This window comes from Alexandromys fortis, unplaced genomic scaffold, assembly GCF_014885135.2.
Source record: "Alexandromys fortis isolate MF-2015 unplaced genomic scaffold, M_Fortis_MF-2015_v1.1 scaffold_241, whole genome shotgun sequence".
Taxonomy (NCBI): domain Eukaryota; kingdom Metazoa; phylum Chordata; class Mammalia; order Rodentia; family Cricetidae; genus Alexandromys; species Alexandromys fortis.
Window position 1 is genome coordinate 435,267 of NW_026068152.1, and position 19,436 is coordinate 454,702.

A 19,436-nucleotide genomic window follows, 5' to 3' on the forward strand; every position below is an offset into this window, starting at 1 on the left:
TTTTCTCTATGGTATCTTCAGTGTCTGACATTCTTTCTTCTATCTCTTGTAATCTGTTGGTAGTACTTGTCTCTGTAGTTCCTGTTCGTTTACCCAGATTTTCCATCTCCATCCTTCCCTCGGTTTGTGTTTTCTTCATTACTTCCATTTCATTCTTCAAGTCTTGAACCGCTTCCCTTACCTGTTTGATTGCTTTTTCTTGTTTCTCTTGGTTTTCTTGGGTATCTTTGAGCGATTTATTCATTTCCTCTACCTTTTTGTTTGTAATCTCTAAGTGTTTATGACAGTTTTTTACCTCCTGTTTAAGGTCTTCTATTATTTTCATATAATTCACTTTTGAGTCGATTTCTTCTATTTCTTCTGGAGTCAGGTGTTCAATTCTTCTTGTTTCGGGATCCCTTGATTCTGGTGATGTCATGTTGCCTTTCAGGTTGTTGGAGGAATTCTTGCATTGGCGCCTTCCCATCTCTTCCTTCAAATGGAGCCAGGAGAGGCCTGTTGTTTTGGTTCAGTCTTCGCTGTGACTGACTCTCTGGGTGTATCTCTTCATTGTAGAAGCAGGAACCGTTCCGTCCAAATGGAACTCCTCAGCACCAAAACATGGACGCCTGGTAGTTCAATGACCTGTAGACAAAAGGAGGAAGTTGGGGGGCAGGGCAGGGACGAGTAGAACACAGGACACCCTGCTGCACAAACTGAAGGTGCGCGTGCTCCCTTTTGGTGTTTGCCTTAGTGTAGGAGCAGAAAACTTTTCCTGAGCAAAGGATCTTGCAGAAAATGCAGGCTTGGTTGGTGTGTGTGTGTGGGTCTTGTGTAAGAAAGACAGCCCTGCAGAAGGAGCTGGGGGAGGGGGGTTTGTGCTCTCTTCCGGGACAAAGGGCCCCTGGATAGCACACACTCACCAGTCCAGATGGAACTCCTCAGCCTATATTAGATTTTTTTTTTTAAAAAAAATACCAACCCAAGTTCCCACTCCCTCTCCTCCTCCCATTCCCTCCACACACCATCCCACCCCACCCCCATCTAATCCTCAGAGAGAGTAAGGCACATTGCTTTGTGGAAGGTCCAAGACTCTCCCTACTATATCTAGTCTCAACAAAGTATACATCCAAAAAGAATAGGGTCCAAAAAAGTTAGTACATTCAGTAGGGATAAATCTTGGTGGCACTGTCAGTGGCCCCTTAGTCTGCCCCAGCCATGCAACTGTCAACCACATTCAGAGGGACCAGTTTGGTCCTAGGCTTGTTCCTTCTCAGTCCAGCTGGAGTTGGTGAGCTCCTATTAGTTCAGGTAGACTGTTTCAGTGGGTGAACCCATTATGGTCTTGACGTATTTTCTCATATTCTCGTTCCTTCCACTCTTCAACTGGACTTAGGGAGCTCAGTCCAGTGCTCTGATATGGGTCTCTGTGGAGGCATTTTCTTTCTTTCTTTTTTTTTTAATTGAAGATGCTTCCTCTCAGATGACTATAAGTTGTGTCAAGTCGACATACAACTAGTCAGAACACTTACATATATTAAATGTATATACTATCATTAATTTTAAAGAACTAATAGAACTCAGATATAGCTTAGTGGTAGAATGCTTGCTTGGAGTGCATGAAGCCCCAGCTTTGAACCACATGGGGTACTGCAAAAACTCAATGAGTAGATAAAAGTAGCACTCTGAATTGTATATTGTGTATACTGTTAGTTAAGATTTCAAGCTGTATATGATTCAAAACACTGCAATGGTTTCAAATTAATTTGAAAGCCACAAGTTCGCCAAATCTTTGTATTTAAAACCCATTACAGTGAAAAGAAGTAGATTCTGTTCACAAACCTGTCAGAACACTTATTGTGAAAAATTTAATAAAAAATTAAAAAGACAGATCACTTGCTGAATAATTTAGTCTTACACTGACCTTAGAAGTAGCAAGTTTACATAATCTAGCCTAAGTGTTACTTTACAGGTGGGCAAATAAGAAACAACCATGGTAATTCATTTGGCCTAGATAACAGAGATAATTAGAAGCATAAACAGGCCTATTATTAGTTTTCCACAACAATTCTTCATTCTTTTCATAATAAAACTCCAAGTGCATTATTGCAAAAAAAAATAATATGTATATTTTTCACATGAACAGGAGGCAATGTGACATTGCAAAAAATAAATATTATTATCTGAAAATAAAATGTATTCTTGTTTTCTGTTCTTTCTTTAGAATCTTCTTGTTTTATGGACTCAATAATTACTTAACTCTTTGAGATTATTAATTGTTCCTCTTAAAAAGATTCTTTTTGGAACAACATCTCACTCTATTTTTGGTCTCCTTACCTATTTCTGAACATATCCATCTATCTATCTATCTATCTATCTATCTATCTATCTATCTATTATTAATTCTATGTATCATCTATGTATTTACCTGTCTAGTCTCTATCTGGAGACAGCAATATAAAAAATTTGATAGAGTATGTCAAAAATTTACAAGAATCAGCATCTTCACTCTGCAAAAGTAATACATTAGAAATATAAGTGGAAAGAAGACAGTATTTTATATAGCAACAAGAAAGACAAAATGCTTAGCCAGAATTGTATGAATCATTTGAGGAAAACAATACTGAAAGATGAAGTTTACATTACTAAATGGAAAGATATTTAATTTTAGAGCTGGGAGGACTCACATGGTACAAAAGCCAATTATCTGTATTAATTAACACATTTAATTAAGTTTCAATAAACTATCAGTTTCTCTTTTCATCTAAAAAAATTTAGGCTCATAAGAAAAAAAACCAAAAAGTTTTCAAAATATTTAAAGCATGTATCAAAAATGTAATTTTATAAAATATGTTATGAAAACTCAAAATTTAAGTGTTTTTCATTCAATGTATTTTGATCATATTCTTTCCCCTACTCCAACTCCTCTCTGATCCTCACCATCTTTCTATCCACCCAACTTCATGTTCTTTCTCTTTTTTTCCTTCTAAAACAAACGAATTAAAACAGAAAATCAAAACAAAATTTTTATTAGACAAAAGTACAAAAATCAAACCAAACAAAACCAAAAAGTACACAAAATGGAGTCTGTTTTGTGTTGGCCTCCTACTCTTGGGCATGAGACATGCTCTAGAGTGTGGTTAATATACCAAGTGTTCTTCCACTGATGAAAACCAAGAATCCCATTCAGGGCTATCTTCCAAAGTCTCTCATTCTTTGTACTTTGTCCAGTTGTGGGTCTCTTTGTTACTTTCCATGTACTACTAGAAGAAACTTCACTTCCATTTTATTGTTATGTCTCCTTAGCAGAACAATAGTATCTTGTTTCCCCTAGGTCTATGGACTGTCTAGTCCCAGAAACTTGGCCACCTAAACAGTGTCAACTTGGGTTCTATCTCTTTGAATGGACCTCAAATCCAACCACAGAGTGGTTGGTTATTCCCACAAATTTTGTGCCATTATTGTACCAGAATAACTTGCCAGCAGATCACCAATGTAGTTTACAGAGTTTGTAGCTGGGTGAGTGATTTCCTTTCCCCTCTGTTAACACACAGAGTACCTACCAATACTGTGGATGCTAGTCAGTAGTGATGAAGCTTCTAATTGGTCACCAGCTCTACTTCTCTGTCTTCAATGAGATATGAAAGTGTTGTCTTTAGCTATATGGCCTTAACATCAGTCTATGGAGAGGAACCAATAGCCTTGGCTAAAGCTTGAGATGTTGGAGGGCTTCTATGGGGCCACTTTGGCTCATGACTCAATTAGATGTAACACGGTCCTGGCATAGGAGGTTTCAATTTATATCTCTAGTATTGGAAATGATGAGAAGATAACGTGAATAGCATAGTGAATTGTAAAGATTCTTACAATTTAAAACAGCAAAAGAATAACAAAGAACCCCCAAGAAAATAACAGTAGTAACAAAAAAAAAATACCCTAAATTTAGGAATACAGAAAATGACCCTCTGGTTCTATGCCCCATTTTTAAATTGGGGTATCTGTTTTCTTGCTGTTCAGTCTTTCTAATTCTTTGTATGTTCTGGATATCAGTTCTCTGTCAGATGTGTAATTGGTAAAGATTTTGTTTCATTCTGTAGGCCGCTTCTTTGCTTGAATGATGATGCCCTTTTCTGTACAGAAGAAAGTTTTATGAGGTCCCACTTACAATTGTTGGTCTTAATGTCTATGCTACTGAGGTCCTGTTCAGAAAGTCCTTTTCTGTGTAAGCTCAGATGTATTCCTTTCTTTCTCTTCTATTAGATTCAAGAGATCTGATCATTTAAAAATGGTGTTTCCTTCTGTTAGTTTTTTTGTGTGTGTCTTTTCTTATTTGAGATTATAATATAATTACATTTCTCCCTTCATTTTCCTCTTCTCAAACTCTCCAATATACGCCTCTTTGCTCTCTTTCAAATTTATGCCATATTTTGTCATTGTTATTAAATACAGATAATATATTAAATCTTAATATATAAAATTTAATATATTAAATGTTATTAATTATATATTAGAAATCTAAACCTCTTAGGATGCATAATGCTATTTGTATTTATGTTTTCAGGGCTCACCATTTGGTATTGGACAAACAGTTGTGGGGCTTTTCCCTGGTGATGACTATTTCTCCCAACCTTAGCATCCCTTAGTTGTCTGTAGTTCTTTGAGTAGCTTTCAGTAGGGTTGAGGCCTCAGGGGTTTTCCCACATCCACTTTGGCATGCATATTGGTATAGGTATCTTATTTTTTTATTCAAAGATTTATTTCTTTATTATGTAACAATATTCTGTCTTCATGTATGCCTGTAGGCCAGAAGAGGACACCAGATCTCATTACAGATGTTTGTGAGCTACCAAGTGGTTGCTGGGAATTGAATTCAGGACCTTTGAAAGAGCAGGCAGTGCTCTTAACCACTGAGCCATCTCTCCAGCACCAGGTATCTGGTCTTATGTTGAGATCCTTGTTCCATTTGGAGTTGTGTCATACAGGCTGATAGATTTGAACCTAATTTTATACTTCTATTTACAGCTAACCAATTTGACCAATACCATTTGTTGAAGATACTGGGTTTTTCCAGCATATGTTTTTGGCTTCTTTGTCAAAAATCAGGGGTCCGTAGGTATGTGGATTCTTACCACTGTGTTGAATACAATTGATCAATGTGTCTGCTTTTATGTCAATAACATGCTGTTTTTATTATTATATCTCTGCAATATGATATGAGATCATGAATGGTGGTTCTTCCAGCAGCTCTATTATTAAGAATATTTTTTGCAATCATAAGTTATTTTGAACTTCCATACAAACTTCAAGGTTATTTCTTTCAACTTTTGTAAAGAACTGTATTGGAATTTTGATGATTGCATTGAATCTGTAGATTGCATTTAATATGATGGCCATTTCACAATATTTTTCCTGTAAGTCCATTAGCACAGAAGTCTTTCCATCTTTTGATATCTTGTTCAATTTTTATCTTCAATGTCTTAAAGTTTTTATTATATAAGTCTTTCACTTGCTTGGTTAGAGTTATTCCAAGATTGTACAATGAAATTTAGGTTATTGTGAAAGATATTCTTTGCTTGCCTGATTTCCTTATCAGTGTCTTAGTCATTTGTATACAGGAAGGGTACTGATTTTTTGTGTTAATTTTTTATCTTTTTATTATGCTGAAAGTGTTTATCAGTAGTAGGAGTATATTTCAGTCATCGACTAAGGTAAATTATCTGGGGGTGTTTATATCAGTTAGGCAACTTTCTCAATCATTACACTTTGAGGTTTCTCATTGTGATGAACAACTGTCTTTTAAGTCTTTTAGGGCCCAGCTTTTCTTGGAGAATAGGTTCATTTTTATTTTCTACCTGGTGTTGCTCTTTTTAAAATTCTCCTATGATTTGCTATACATTGACAGGGAAATTCTCTATTGCATTTTCCCAACTTTCATGGGAGATTTTTCCCATGCTTCAATGTTGTTTGGGGAAAATCCATACTGATTGTTTATATATATATATATATAAACTTTATGTATATAAGCTTTATATATATATATAAACTCTAGTGTATATATATATATACTAAAAATTGTGTAAAATGTCTCCTTAGCCTACTGTGCACATAATTATTTTTAAATCCATCATTAATTTTCTGGTTTTTTCAGGCAAATGTAACTTTAATTCATGAGCAACTCCTGGAATTTTATCAGCTATCAGAGATGCCAGGTGTTACAGAAGAATGATAGATTAATTTTAAAATTTTAATTAAAATATAATTATATTATTTCCCCTCCCCTTTCTTCTTTTCCATCCCTTACATTCCTCTCTCTTGAACCCATTCATGACCCCCACCTCACTTCCTCTCAGATCCATGCTATTTCTTTTATTGTTATTGTTATACACACATATGAATGCATAAATATATAAATATAAGCACAGTTTAAACTAAAGTTATCGTTTTGTGACATGGATAACGTTTTCTCCCAAATTTAGTTTTCTACCCATTTCTCTAGATTTTCTTTTTATGGGACTTGTAATTTGGGGGTAGGGTTTTGTATCTAGGAATTTAACTTTCTGGATTATAATATTTTAGGATTGTGAATTTCAGGAATTCAGTCTTGAGGGATTTTGATCTTTGGAGATCTCAACATTGATAATTATGGCAGTTGGTTTTGTATCTAGATTACGATGGATATAATCTCTCATCTTCTTCTTCCTTACCCTTTTCATAAAGTTCAGAAGTATTATGTACATTTTCACTATTTGCAATACTACTTATTCCCTTTACAAAAGAAAACTGCTCCTATTAAACAACAACTTTCCTATTCTCTTCCCATAGTTCATGATCACCATCATTCTAGTTTCTGTCTCTATTTTAGGTACCCGACATAAGTGAACTTATACACTATTTGTCTTTTGGTCTCTGACTTATTTCATTTATTATGTCTTCAAGGTACACTCATGTTGGAGCATGTGCCAATCTTTGTAAGATTAAATAATACTACCTTTTATATGTATCCTATATTTTATCCATCCATCCATCCATCCATCCATCCATCCATCCATCCATCTATTTATTCACTGACATTGGGGTTGTTTCTATCATTTGGCTATTGTGAATTATTCTGCTGTGGATGTGGGTACATAACTATCTGTTTGAGATTCTGCTTTAAAATTTTTTTGTGCATATACTCTGCTAGTGGAATTGAATTATGGGGTAATTCTACATTTATTCTTTCAGAAATTTTCATATTATTTTCACACAGAACTTGTATTAATTTATATCTTCTTCACCAGTTAGAAAAAGTTCAAATTTATCCACATTTTCCAACCACTGTCAAGATTTCCTGCTTTGTATTTTTAAAATAATAGCAAACTTTGCATATTTTAGATACTAATTCCTCATCAGAGGAACAGTTAGCAAAGTTTTTTTTCCCATTCTGTAGTCTGTCTCTTCATTCGATGGACAGTTTCCTTTGTAGTACAGAAACTTTTATTTTGTGAGGTCCTATTTGTCGATTGTTGGCCTTATTTTTGGAATGGCCAGAGTGTCATTTAGAAAGGAACTGTCTGTATTTAGGGTACTCTTTACTTTTCTTTCTAGCTTTATATTTTTAGTCTTCACGTTGAGGTCTTTTATTCATTTGGAGTTGATTTTTGCACAGAGTGCAAGATAAGGTCTAGTTTGATTCTTCTACATGTAAACATAGGGTTTTCCCAACATCCATTCTTTTTTGTTAATTGAAAAGAAATATTTCTCAAATAAAATATTTTGATCATGGTTTCCTCTCCCTCATCTCTTCCTAGATCTTTTGCATCTCCCCAATTATCCAACTCTACATCTTCTTTCTCTTTCTTTAGAAAACAAATAGGCAGGCAGACAAACAACCACACAAACCACAGAACAAACAGGAAAAACAGTGCAAAAGCACGAGAAGCATATATAAATTCAGATACATACACAGGCTCACACAGAAATTCCGTAATAAAAAATAAGAACCTATAAGTAATAAGCAAAAGATCAGAAAGGTTAAAAAAAGGCCGAACAAAGCATTATTAGACAAATAGAACAAAAGTTACCATTGCGTTCATTTTCTATTTCCCATCTACCACTGATGTGTGTGAGTCCTCTCTGTGTGCTGTTGATATTTTTTTTATCATTGGTTAATAAGGAAGCTGCTTTAGCCTATGGGAGGGCAGAAAATAATAAAGTGGGAAATCCAAGCAGAAATAGAGGAGGAAAATAGGTGGAGTCAGGGAAACACCATGCATCTCCCCAAGAAACAAGAGGTAACAAACCATAACCCTCATGGTAAAATATAAAAGAATAGGAATGGGTTATTTTAAGATGCAAGAGCTAGCTAGGAATAGGCCTGAGTCATTGGCCAAACACTGTTATAATTAATATAGTTTCTGTGTGATTATTCAGGTCTAGGCAGCTGGGAAATGAAGGCACAGTCTCTATGGTTTGTAAACCCAGTTTGATTTCATTAGAGAAAATTTCTCCTTTGTGAGTAGTTGGCACTTGAAGACAATTTCTTGCTAGGGTTGGGGCTTGTATCCACTTTCCCTCTCAGTGCTGAGACTCCATCTAGTGTAGACCTGAGCAGACCCTGTGTATGCTACCACTGTCTAAGTGAATTCATATATCTAACATAATTTCTTGAATATTTGAGGATGGTGTCTTTTCTTCAAGTGTAGATTTTGTTTTTTGGCCTCTTTGTCAAAAAAAATTATTCAAAAAGTTGGGTGTAGTTATAGGTTTATCTATCTAGATCTTCAATTGTACTCTGTCAAAACAAAAAAATTGTACGTCAATTGTTTTGAAATCAAAAGTAAATCTAAAGTAAACAAATGAAAGGTTCTATGGACTGAACAGAAATTTTTCAAAAGAAAACATACAAATGTCTAATAAACATTTTTATTTATTTATTTATTAAAGATTTCTCTCTTCCCCACCGCCGCCTCCCATTTCCCTCCCCCTCCCCCAAACCCGCCCCCCCCCCCCCCCCCCCGTCAGCCCGAAGAGCAATCAGGGTCCCTGCCCTGTGGGAAGTCCAAGGACCACCCACCTCCATCCAGGTCTAGTAAGGTGAGCATTCAAACTGCCTAGGCTCCCACAAAGCCAATAAGTGATCCTACTGCACGTAATAAACATTTTTAAATATCCAACATCAGTAGCCATCTGGGAAACACAAGTTAAAATTGTTTTGCAACTCCATTTCATCTCAGTCAGAATCGCTAATAACAGGAAAACAAATGACAACAAATTCTGTCAAATATGTGAAGAAAGAAGGACTTATTTACTGTTGGTAGGAATGTGTAGTGATATTTTATGTTTTAACAAATAAAGCTTGCCTGAAGATCAGAGTGCAAAGCTAAGCCACTAGAGGCCAGGGAGTGGTGGCACACACTTTTAATCCTAGGACCTAGGACTCAGGGGACAGAGGCAGAGGGATCTCTGTTAGTTCAGTGCCACCCTGGGCTACACAAGATTGAATGTGTTTAAAAGAGCAACAGAGTTCGCACAAAAGTTGATTTCAGCACGTGGGATCCCACACCTTTAATCCAAGCACTAGAGAGGTAGAGACAGGAGTGATATGGCTGAGCAGAGAGGGGAATATAAGGTGGAAGGAGACAGGAGCTCAGGGCAGTCTGAGGTTTGGTGGAGAAAGTTAGCAGTCTTCTAGCTTCTAGTTAGAGGACGAAGCCTGAGGAGACAGTCTAAGGATAGGATCACCCCTTTGGTCTGAGTATTGGTAGAGGTAAAAGAACTCTCTAGTGTCTGGCCACTCTGCTTTTCTGATCTTCAGCATCAACTCCTATATCTGACTCTGAGTTTTTATTATTAATACCAATTAGAATTCTGCTGTGGGAACTCCTTCAGCCAGTAGCCTTTAAGATACCAGCCCACTTAGGCGTGGTCTCTTATACTATACATGCAGCCATAAAGCTTTCACTTGCTCTCTCTCTATCTCCACTGTTGGATTCGGTTCCTGTTCTCCATTCATGCAGAGGATTGTGATCTGTTAGTCTATCCCTGAAAAAAAGAACTCTTTATTATACTCAATTCTGACCTAGTGCGGGATTACTTTATAGTGTCCATCTTCAGAATTCGTGCTGCAGGAATGGAAATTGGTACAGCCAATTTACTATAGAAATCAGTGTAGAGGTTTCTAAAATCGCCAAAAATAGAACTCTCATATGACACAACTCTACAACCCTTGCACATATACCCCAAAAAACTCTATACTTTACGGCAGAGATGGCCGCAGATCCTTGCTCCTTGATACTTTATCTAATTATCCAGACAATGCAATAAGCCTAGATGTCTACCAACAGATGAGTGAATAATGAAAAATGTCATTCATATATACAATTTAGCCATAAAATTAAATGATCAAATTTGAAGAAAATGGATAGAACTGGAAAATACTATGTGATGAAATGCATACCCAGAGAGACAAATTCCATATGTTCTCTCTCATATGCTGATCTTAGGTTTTAATTTTTAGATTCCAGAGTTTACATTCCAATTAGTGTTAGAGTGAGGAGTCAGGAAGTATTTAAAAAGCCATGGAAGAGAGGGGTACATTAAAGCAGCAGACAGTAAACCCCACAGAATATGAAAGTGGAGGAATAGAATACTAAGTGTGCAAAGATTTAAGCAGGCACAGAGGCAAGGAATGGAGAAAACTGAGAATGGAAAAGGGTTAAGAAACTTAAGGATATATGAAAAACATTTATAAACTTACTAGTTTATAATAATACTTAAAAAAATAAAAAAGAAAGATCCTGGAAGAGAGGTAAATTGCATGGGTGGATAATATTGCTTCCAGGAATCATCGTTTTTAAATAAAAATCCTAGTTCCAGGTATAGGTAAATCCTCTAATGAGTTGTTGATCAGGGCAGCCTCAGAGACTCTTGAAACAACACAGGCATTCCCCATTTCTTCTTGTTGCTAGTTCATACTAATTGGTACGAACATTGTTGAAGACATCATATGTTGTGACTACAGAACTCAGATAAATCAAGCTAAAGGTAAGTTGGAAGACCCTTTCCTACCGGCTAATATGTATAGTGTCTAAGGTGTTAATACAGACTTCTGGGGAGATTTGTTATTAGCAGTCTTACCCAGCTATGGACTCTGCATGCCACAATACTGGCCCGCCAGAAAATACCCACTGATGGAAGCAGTAGTGGCTGACTGTCCTCTGGTTAGCAAGCGGTTTCAGATTGAATCGGAGGCCTGCTCAATGGGAGAAAGTACCTGGTACTGTAAATATTGTTCAAATCTATAACTGGGTGGTCATAGGTTCTAGGAGGAATCCACTACTGTTCTTTTGCTAAATAAACTTATTGTCCAATTGCCTTGTAAATATTTATTTGTAAGCCGGTAGACCAGAGTTAACTCTCAGCCTGGGAAGACCTTTCTGTAGTGGGCAGTGGTTAACACAGGAACTAATACTTAGCTGAGAATAAATGAGCTGAAGTTTAGTGTTGAGCTCCAAATGGAATACCTATATCACACCTTCTCCAAGGTTGAGGGAACATCATAGAAAAAAAGGAGAAAGAACGTAAGAGTCAGAGGCTGGGGAAGAGTGCTAGTAAATGTTATAGCTATGAAATGGCCGTTGCGATGGAGAACACAAAGCACTTATGGATGCCTCCACATGATCTGCACAAGGTTAGGCCCTTCAACATTCTATCATTGAAAGATGAGGTATCTACGAGCTCCCACCCTTTCCTGAGGAGATTTAGGCAGTTTATGGTTGCCAGATGTTGAAGTGTCATTTTCTTCATAGGATAGCCACTGTTAAGTTGTCTGTATTCTAGTGAATAACTTCCTACCAAAACTCATACAAAGAACTCTAAATTCAGTAGGTGAAAGAGAGAATGGGGAGATCTGACAGGCTTAGATGCAGAAGAAAGGGAAAGCAAGAGTCATGGGATAATTATAATCAATAATGCATGTAGTAAGTAATTATAAAGATTATATATTATATATAATGCAATATATAATTATACTAATAATCACATACATGTGTATGAAATTGTAAAAAAAATAGACATCCTAAGGGATATCTAATTGTCATTAGAATTGCCTTTCTCTAATGACTAGTGATGCTGAACTTCTTTTTATGAGGTCATTAACTGTCTTTATATTTTCTTAGAAGCCTGACTATCCAAGTTCTTTTCTTATTTTTGATCTTTATTCAGACACATTATAAACCTGCCCACTTTTTGCCTATTTTTTGAATTGTATTGCTTCCTTACTGTTCAGTTGAAGGCACTGTGTGTGTGATATTAATATTGTATCAAACACATGACTTGCAAATATTATCTCCTGTTTTGTAGGTTGACCTCTGTTGAGTGTCCTATGATGTGCAAAAGTTTTACATTTAATCAAATCCAGTATCTATTTTTTGCTTCTGTTTTTGCTGTCACATCCAAGAAATTTATTACCAAATTCAATGTCCTGAAGTTCCCCCATTTAATAGCAATAGCTTTATAATTTTGGCCCTTAGATTTAGGTATTGTTCCATTTGATTTTCCTTTTGCATATAGCTATTCTGAGACAGGGCCTCTTACTGAACCTGGAGCTCACTGACTGGCTGGTCAGCAAGCCCAATCATCTTTCTGTCTCCGGTGCTGAGATTATAGGGACATAAAACAGCACTTAGTTATTTGCATGCATGCTGGAATTTTTAAGGCATCTGTCACTTTCCAAATATTAGAAGCTTGCAAAATAAAATAATTGCACTTTTAATAGGGATTCTATTGACTCTGTAAGGTTATTGGATGGGACTGAAACTTTAATAACAGTAAGTCTATGAATGCATAAATACAGGTGTCTTGTCATGGGGAGGAAGCAAGTGAACACTGTTCCTTTGTGATCTGTTTCAGATCCTACCTTGAGTTCCTGCCTTGGCTTCGCTCCATGTTGGACCTGTAAACCAAAGAAACTCTTCCTCTCCAAGTTGTTTTTGGTCATGAGAATAAATTAATGCCTTAAATGTATTGGGTGACAGATACCTGTCACCCAAAAGACTACTTTTTGAAAAGCAGTAAGTTGTGAAGCTTTACATTTTGTTGTTCCCTCTTCTTTCCCTATAAATGTTTCAAAGATGTCAGAGCAGTTTTTCATCATAACTTTCCCTTTCTTTGTCTACATAAGTCAAAACTAATTCTTAGAAAAGACATTTGGGTTGAAAATTAAATGGAAAATCCATGTCACCATATAGCTCATCACCACCCCTACCTTAGACACACAAACTTGCATTGAGCAGTTGTTGGAGGCCGTGTCGTTCCAACACATAATTCTTTTCCCTAACTGGACTGGAACGGAGTTGCGAGGAATAATCAGATGCAACTTACATGGTCATCATGGAAGAGCATCTCAGAGTCTTTTCTCCTGACCATCTCCCACGTCTATTCTCCAAACAGCTTATATACCATCACATAATTTGAGCAGGAAAATACATTAGGTTGTCCGCTAGGTAACCAGGTGAATGCCTTCTGTCACATCCGCATCTACCTGTCTGCTGAAGTATGCTAACTGTCACGTAGGCCTGAATTAGCATCTCTATAAGATATCCTCCAAATTACAAAGGAAGAAGCACCAAACATCCTGACCATTAGGTCATCAGCTTCAGCCAACACCTCTCCCCAGGCGATCTACATTTATAACAGAAGAGAAGGAGCAGCCCATCCTGGCTGTTGTTAGGTAGAGACAGCTTGTCTGCAGAGCTACGTGACCCCCTCAGATGGGGCCTATGGCTTTTGTGTCTGGCTGCCACACCATACAGAAATATGGGCCTACAAGCAGTGAGAAGTATTATACTCCTCCAATTTGCAGAATGGATGGTACCAAGTCTCTTGAAATATTCCTGGTTATTAGCCTGGTTTGGAATTTGGAGTGTGATGGATCCAAGCGTTTAGATACCGAGACTATTCAGGTGCCAGAGCAGTGACATACAGAGCAGGAGGTGGGAGTAACAAACTCTTCCCTAATTATTTTAAAATATTGTCTCTGATCTCTCTTTTATAAAATTTTATAAATGCTATTACAAAAAGTCTTGTAAATAAATAAAAACATCACACACCAAAATTAACCAGACCTAAAGTCTATGCAACTAAATGAACTTTTACACAGTAAAAACATGCATTCAGAAGGGTAGAGGTGGAGTTTCACATCAAATTATGCACTTGCAATATTGATATATGCTATGCATGTATCCACCACCAAACCCAAAAGATTTATGACAGAATTAGAACTAAGAAATCAATTGGCTTTTTATTTTCTTTCATAACTCATGCCCATTATATATTCTCATTAATCACTCTTGTATATAGCCTTTCTTGTTCTCATTTCCTCATGTTATTTATATGTACATCTGTTGAATTTCAGGTGTTGGATAATGTGGACTGGTTTCACAATTACAAAATGAAGAGGCTCATCTAATCACTAATATGAGACTCTCATGCCCTTGTTTAAGAAAGCACAACAATCATGAAAAGAGGTTTATGTTATATTAAATGTAGGCTCAAATCAAACTAGTTTCTAGTACCTAAAAAATTCATGTTTTCTTTTTGGAGGGCCATTTTCTGGATAAACATAGGTAACAGCATGAGTGTAACTCCCTGAATTCAATTTTTGATTATGATTAGAGGACCATTCTTTTCACACTGAGAGCAACATTATTTTATTCCATGAACCTCTTTTAAATTTTATTATTCAAATAATTATCTTTTGAAATGCTGTTCTTGTACTTGTCCATTTTCTCATTTTTGATGGTTGCTTTATGTAACTTGGGAAGGACATCACTTGATGGTGAGTTTATGAATTATTTGAGAAGTTCTTCAGGATCCTTTACCTGCTTGTATTTTTTTTTTCATTTTGGCAAAAAGTTTGTATTTTTAATTGCATAATTTCACTGTGCATTGTTAGACATTTGCAAGAAAGAGAGGCAATTGCCAGATATGCTGGAACTTACCTGGTAAGCCACAACCTCATGGTGATACACAGATGAATAGAAATGTGTTAATTTAAGATATAAGAGTTACTTAATAAGAAACCTGAGCCAATAGACCAAACAATGTTGTAATTAATATAGTTTCTGTGTGATTATTTGGATCTGAGTGACTCGGAAAAGAATGAGAAGCCTCTGTTTACAGAAATGGATGGAACTAAGTACCAGTGGTGTTAAGTGATATTGAAATAGGACTCAATATTATTATGGTATGTAAAACTTTGCTTGTTGTAGTGAATTTTTTTAAAAAAGTAGATGCCAACATTGTAAATCTCAATAATCCATGAGAAAGAATACCTCCAACATCAGTGAACCAGATCATAAAATGGTTTAAACTCAATTTAAGGTAAACCCATCTCTACCTGAAGCCATTGCAAAATGGGCTTACAGTGGTTACTTAATAAAGAAAAGACACTCAGGAAAACACTCTTCAGACTATAGCTGGTTTAATCAGGCTATACAATGAATGAAGGGTATGAAATTTCAATTCTACTTGTATGCCAGTTTCATAGGTACAGGCAGAAGATGTGAAATTTTTCTGAGTTAGACATAACAGATTTTATTAGTCGTAACACAGATAACATCAAGAACTTTATATTCCTGACAGATCTCTGTGACCATTCATGGAGTGGGTAACTAAGGTGGAAGCTATAAACATGGTCAGATCACATAAAAGCTCAGGTGTAGTACAAGACAGATATTGGGGTTCAAGCTGAAGATCAGAAAGACAAAGCAGCCAAACCACTAGAGAGTTTTCACTTTTATCAAGGCTCAGACAAACAAAGGGGTGATCCTGTCCTCAACATGGCTGCAGACTGTAATGCTCTCCACCAAACCTCAGACCCTGGATAGGTGGTCCTGAATTCCAAAAAAAAAAAAAAAAAAAAAACACTATAAAAGAACTGAGAAAGCCACAGGGAGCAAGTGTTGATGGATATTTGATCACACTGTGACAATTAAGAGTGTAAATAAAGTTAACTTTGAATCTGGGGGCAGAGGCAAGGACTAGCTGACCAGAATTAGCCATAGAGATTTTGGAGGACTCAGGATATGATATGATAGAGAGGCACAGGAAACAGTAGAGGGTTTAGAAATATTTATAAGCTCTTTTGATTGGGGAAAAATGGGGAGAGAGGGTTAGCTGGTCGTTCCTCTGCTGTTTTCTTGATCTATCAGGATTTTACCACAATATCTGACTTCCGACTTTTTAATTAATTAATAATAGAAAAATTTAGATAAACTCTTTGAGCAAGCCAGACCATCTTCCATGGTTTCTGTCTTAGTTCCTATCTCTAGGTTCCTGCCTTAGAGTCTCTCAATGATGGACTGTTATTGGGGACATGTAAGCCAAATAACCAGTTCCAAGTTGCTTTTGGCCATAGTCTTTATTACAGCAATAGAAACCGAACTAAGACAAGGGTGATATGAATGTCCTATTTGTTGCTGGGAATTCAGTGCACTTACTCTGCACTTTGACCAGTTGTTAGTTTCTGTATTAACTACTATCCACTGCACAAGAAAACTCCTCCAATGAGATCTGAGAGGTGCACTATTCTATGGGTGTAGTAATAGGAATTTAGAAGGCAGCTTAATACAGTGCTTTTTAACTGCATACCAATGGGGAAGTCTCTATATTCTAAATATTTGACCATCAACAGGTATTAGATTTGATGTAGTAATCTTAGCTTTCTAGTGAAGTGAATAAAATTCTTTACACTGTAGAAAAAGAAGAATGTGAAAAACAAATTACAAACAAATCAAAAGTTGAACAGACATAAGAAATATTTTGAGGAAATATTTTTTCTTCAAATGGTGCTTTTTCCATGAGATATGACATCCTATAGAACAATCTACATCAAATTTCTATTTCTATAATATTGTAAACATTTCTGTAAAACTAAAACTAGATGCACCATAAGATCCAGCTATCTTATCTCCAGGTTAAACCTACAGGAAATGAAACCGACATAGTAGGCCAAAGAGATATCTGCATACATATACTAATTGTGACATTACTTGCAATAGATTAAGACATAGAGCAAGTCCAGGTGCCAAGCAATAGGTGAGTGTAAAAATAAAGTATGCTACACACAATGGAATATTAGTCAGTCATAAGGAAGTACAAAACCTTATCGCTCATAATAAAGGGTGAAACTGGAGTACTGTATTAAATTAAAGTCAGACACAAGAAGAAAAGGCAACATATAGTTTTTCTCTTATTTGGAAACTGGAAAAAAATGGCAATCTGACTGTAGAATAGTAATGGGAAAGTGAGAAGAGTATGAATAAAAAGGCAGCTAGATCTGAGTAGTGCATGCCTTGTGTAAGTATGGAACTATCACACTGGAGACATTTGCTATGTATTACTAGTACGCCAAAAAGAATAAAACAAAGCACAAATAGTAAAAAATAAAATGCTCTCTTCTAACTTAGATACCTCTTAAGTCTTTCTCGTTTCTTGCACTAAAATCATTCTCTCCATCCTCTCTGAATTTGTTGTGTTTTGTCTGCAGTATTTATTAGAATAGTTAACACACCCCAACACTACTATAATAGTTTCCCCCATCCTATGACTCTTGCCTCCAAATAGCTTCCAATCTGGTAGATGCACTTTGGTTCTTTTTTTTTCAGACTATATATATATATATATGATTTAGTGTAGCATATTTATTGCTGAGTGAGCAAATCCCTACCATGAGTGGAGATGAGGGGCGCTGTGCTGACCCCGCTGCCCGGCACAGCCCTTCTGAACTGGTCCTCGTGCACCATTCCTGTCTCTTCTGCATCTCACTGAGTAATAAACTCTCCCTGCTTGTACCACAACACCTGGAGCCCCTTCTACAATCCCTGCCTCACAACCCCACTCTCCTCTAGACGGCTCTGATCCTAGGATCCAAGGGAAAGCACGGATCTCATTACCTCTTAATTAAGCCGAGCTCTCTGTCTGCCTCTGGCCTCGCCCACCCCTGGGGGATTGGAAAGGACCCTTTGGCCTTCATTCTCCACCATCACTTTTATTTTACTTATTTTGCTCTTTAAAAGTGGAGGTGTTGGGGGGATTCGAGGTGGCAATTAAAAAAAAAAGGTGGATAAATGTAAAAAAAGCAATAACAACAGCTGGTGACTCAAATGGTGACGTCCTATTGTCCATTGTCTGTCACTTGTATGACAGAGGCTCCTGTGCCTTAATGCTCCCGAGTCTCCTCCCCATTCCTGAGGTCACTGTGCTTACCATCTGGGTTTCGCCACCTTCCTCCGAAAGGCCACACCCTTTGACCTCACCCTCACCCTGTCACAGCACCCTTTTGGATTTTTCCTTGGTTCCTTGGCCTTCTTCCTCTGCCCCTCACTCTCCAAATCAGTGGTCTTTTCATCCTCAGTAGGTTTCCAGAGTCTGACAACCAGTACCAGGGCCTGCAAGAGGCCAAAGAGGCAGGCAAAATGCAGGGGGTGGGCAGTAAGTAGGCTCAGCACAGAATGGAGCCCATGTAGGGCAGCCAGGAAACACAGCAGCGCATGTAGCCAGAGGCCCACAGATCCTCGAAGGCCCGCAGCATCCAAGATAGCTCGAAGTGGCCCGGAGCACAGAGCCAGCAGGGCTGAGGCTAGCAGCTCCAGCAGGCATAGGGTCAAGTTGCTAGAGAGCTGCAGATACTCCTCTAGGTCCTGCAGGTAAATGTGAGGAGCCCTTGGTTGCTCCCGTGGCCAACGTCGTTGACCAGGTTTCTTCAATAGGGCCTCTGGTCCAGTGGTGCCTTGTCCTCCTTGGGGTGACACTCCAAGGTTCTTCATGCCCCCTGAATCCACAGAATCCCATTCCAGTTTAGGAATGGCTCTTCCAGTCTCCAGTCTTGCAGGCTCTTGAATGCTAGAGACAGTCTTGTCCCGCTTGAAGGAATCCTTTCTTTTGCTCCCAGGTTGATCCTCTTGGACCTTTTTGCTGGACTCTGGAGCAGCCCCAGGGATCCTCGGTTTCCCTGAATCCTTGGTCTTGAGAGGCCCCACATCTCCCATTGTCTCTGGGGCACTGTCCCAGTCACTTCCAGAATTCTCGGGGGAACTCTCTGCCATCTGGGTTCTGGGGCAGGCAAGACAGCCTTTGTTGATTTCCTGCCGCCCCAAGGTAGAGGTAGCTAGCCACCAAGCCTTTGCAGGAACATGACTGAACTGTATAGTGAGCCCACCAAATCTGCGACCGCTTTCTGACTCTGCTTAAGATTTTTGGGATCTCCTTAGAGGCCGGAATCTGTTCCGGTTCAGAATAGGTATCTGCTTGGTGATGTCTGATGTTGTTCTACTCTGAATTCAGAAAGAGCTCACGTAGTCCCAAGTGTGGTAAATGGCTTGCCTCCTTGTCAGTTTAGGGGAAAAGAAATCCAACTGCCACCTCACACACTCACAAGACTTCCAGGGCCTTATAAGGCCAGGATCACCCCCACA

The 19,436-nt window shown here is 37.6% G+C and overlaps 1 pseudogene; it reads right to left on the reverse strand.

Annotated features, from left to right (window-relative positions):
* Positions 1 to 18,224: 18,224 nt before the first annotated feature.
* Positions 18,225 to 19,156, reverse strand: LOC126491535 (uncharacterized protein C6orf47 homolog; annotated as a pseudogene).
* Between the last annotated feature and the right edge of the window lie 280 nt (positions 19,157 to 19,436).